This window comes from Chenopodium album, chromosome 15 (assembly GCF_948465745.1).
Source record: "Chenopodium album chromosome 15, dcCheAlbu1.1, whole genome shotgun sequence".
Classification (NCBI taxonomy): Eukaryota; Viridiplantae; Streptophyta; class Magnoliopsida; order Caryophyllales; family Amaranthaceae; genus Chenopodium; species Chenopodium album.
The window spans coordinates 20,813,182-20,816,526 of record NC_137848.1 but is presented as its reverse complement, the minus strand read 5'-3'; the positions used below and the strand labels follow the sequence as shown (position 1 = coordinate 20,816,526).

The 3,345-nt window shown below is 37.2% G+C and overlaps 1 long non-coding RNA gene across 1 annotated transcript; it reads left to right on the top strand.

Annotated features, from left to right (window-relative positions):
• Window positions 1-620: 620 nt before the first annotated feature.
• On the top strand, window positions 621-1,865 carry LOC145582066 (uncharacterized). Its single transcript, XR_014099741.1, has 2 exons — window positions 621-1,009; window positions 1,667-1,865. It is a non-coding gene; the product is annotated as an uncharacterized LOC145582066 (long non-coding RNA).
• Window positions 1,866-3,345: the final 1,480 nt, after the last annotated feature.

Below are 3,345 nucleotides of genomic sequence, written 5' to 3'. Positions count from 1 at the left end.
ATCACTCATATCATTGAGTATAACCAAAACCAACTTGCATACCCGATATGCCTTATGTATCCTAGGGAGTAATAGTGATGCCTCGCTTTGGCATAGCCCATCACTACTCTCATAGGTCGACAAGTGTTGTTTTGGAATGGCAATTTCACTCAATATTTTAGGGACATAGGGTTTCTATGTTGGTTGATTTAAGTGAACTTAATTAATCATCAAAACATTCGAAATCCTAAACATGCACCTAACATGTAATTCATATACAAATATTCATAAAAATATATGTCGAAAACATAAATAAAGATGCATTTGGCAACTAGCATGACTCTTTGAGTCTTCAAGTCTCCAAGGGATGGCTTTTGCAGCTTCATGGCTTTCTCTTTTAAGAACCTCCATCTTCAAGACATGACCATAATTATGCAAACACCAGTATCTACGATTAGGAAATCTAAATATCACTAGTAGAAAAAAGCAAAAAAGCATCGCTCAATGGCCACCGGTTTTCAAAAACCGGTGGCAAAAATAGGGGAAAAAATGGGCGGGATTTTGAGGGTTTAGTATTGCCACCGGTTCGGTTCGAACCGGTGGGGAAAATATTAACCCACCGGTTCAAACCGGTGGTTTTTCTATTTAAAAAAAAAAAATAAAAACCGAACTTTTCTTATAAAACCCACCCCCTTTTCCCAAACCCTAGCCCCTCAGCCGTCTCTCTCCTCCTCCTTTCTCTCTCCTCCTCCTTCCTCCTTTCTCTCTCCTCCTCCTCCTTCCTTCTCGTTCTCTGATCTCATGCACTCCGATCATATCCCCTCCATCAGTTCTCCTCCTCTTTCTCATCTCATTTGATCTCATCGATCTCCTTCTCGCCTCCATCTTCTCTTTCATTTCCACCACCACCAAGATCGACCACCGCCGCATCAAAACCACCACAAAGACATGCATGAGCACCACCGATTTTACCACCACCGCAACTATAATACCACGAACACATGCATGAGCAACACCAACTTTATTCGAGGTTAGGGTTTGATTTTAATCAATTTTAATTCAATTTTATTCGATTTCTTTTGGGTTTTTTTTGGGCTTATTTTCTGATTTTATATGTGTTTTTAATTGATGTTATTCGATTTCTTCTGGGTTTTTTTTCTAGTTTTTCAATCGAATTTTTATGGGTTTTTAAATCGAATTTTCTGAGTTTTAAAATTGGTTTTAATTCGATTTTTAATTCGATCTTGTTCTGGATTTGCTTTTTTATGGGTTTTTTTTTACATGCATAGTGTTCTGGGTTTTTTTTTTGGGCTTTTAAATCGAATTTTTTCAAGGTTTTTCACTCAAAATCTCATTTTTCTTTGCTTTTCTGAAATTTTTTCTGGGTTTTTCACTCAAACTCGAAAGTTTTGGGGTTAATTAATTTGCTGGGTTTAATTATTTGCTGGGTTTAATTGATTTTCTGGGTTTGCTGACTTTAATTGATTTGCTGGGTTAGATTGGTTTTCGAAAGTTTTGGAGTTTGTAGATTTGCTGGGTCTCGAAAGTGTTTTTTTTGACGAGAAAAAAAAAAAAACATTTTGCTGGGATTTTCTGGGTTCGAAAGTGTTAGTCCTGCATGAGTTTTCAAGGTTTTTTTCGCATTTTTTTTTAAGTTTTATTAATTTCTGTGTTTTAATTGATGCAGGTGTTAATTAAGGAAACAAGGATTCAAGACTTGATTTTGGAATAATTTTTTTGATGTATTTTTTATATATATTGTACAACAACAATTTCTGAGTTGAATTTCATAATAAATCATTGTAATTTTTAATTTTTTTTTTGTATTGTACAATAACAATTTACTTATTGAATATAATGGGATTATATTTCATTGTTTTTGCGCTTATGCTATACTGTGATGTTTGGTTTGCATTTTACTTGGTGTTTTTATATTATTTTTATTATAATTGCTGCAAAAAGCAAAAGGCAAAAAAAAAAATAAATAAATAAAATTACATGTTATTGCCACCGGTTAACTGATGGCATTTATCTTAAATACTAAAAAAAAAAAACCCGGGAAGCATTTTTGCCACCGGTTAACCGGTGGCAATACTTGTTTTTGCCACCGGTTTTGAACCGGTGGCCTTTCTTCTGGGATTCGCCACCCCCCAACTGACCACCGGTTCAAAACCGGTGGCATAGGGGGGTTTTGAACCGGTGGCCAATTAGTTTTTTCGCCTAGTGTATTAAGGTACAAAAATACTCAATGGTTTGCAAACCATATTTAGATTTACAAAAATACATCACGGATCACAGTCCGTATTTTCTATCCTAATCGGGCCCCACTACTTGCCATTTTATAAAACTTGTGAGAGAATATACATTCCATTCATCCATTCACTATTTATGAATGGCCCATGCATTTTACAACGATAAAACAAGTAACAATGCATGAAACACGCGTAAACTAGTGACTAATCTAGGTCGTTAATCCAATTAACATGCCTAATTAAAACTAGTCAAAGTTGTTTAATTGATTATGTAATTTAGCGCAATTAATAATTGAAGCTCCCACTAAGTTTCGCATCCTTCTTAATTAATCCAATGAATTAATCTGGTGAACCCAAATATTTGCCAAAATTAAATTTTGCCAATGCCGCTTATAATCGAGGCCTAGCCTCAAAATTTAATTAAAATTAATTAAAACCAAATTAAATTAATTAAAATAATTAAAATGGCAAAATAAGCAAACATGAAGCCAACCGCACTCAAGTGCCTCACGCACTAAGTACGTGCCATATGCAAGCCAAGGTTGTTTAGCAACCCCGGACTATATGTCTTGGTGCATGTGCCTCCACAACCCCACGTAGCACTAGCTAGGCCGAGCCTAGTAGCGTTTGCTACGGGTCACCTGGTGCTAGGCACACGCACTAAGCCTGCTTACCCTTTCGCACCAAGCACCAAGCAACGCACACACCCGCTCAAGCTTGCATCAGCCACGGCCAGCCACGCGCAGCACAACAGCACACACGGTGCGCGCGCACAGCACCATGCTGCTGCTCGTTGTTGGCTGGCGCGTCATGATGCTGGCATCAAGTAGCAGTCACGTAAATGGCCGCACACAAGCTCGGGGCAGCCTACTTGGCAACCAAATGCGGGCTGCTATGCAGCCCGGCTAGCCAAGTGAGGCTTTTGCCTCGATTTGCGTGCCATAGCCTCGGGTTTCCAACCCAAATTTTGCGTGACATATAATTAATTCTAAATTAATTTTAGAACTAATTCAATGAGCAAAATGAAAAATTAAACAAGTCCAACTTAAATTAAAAAATTCATTAAGGTGCATATAACCAAAATTATTTCCAAGAACCATTCTTTAATAAAATT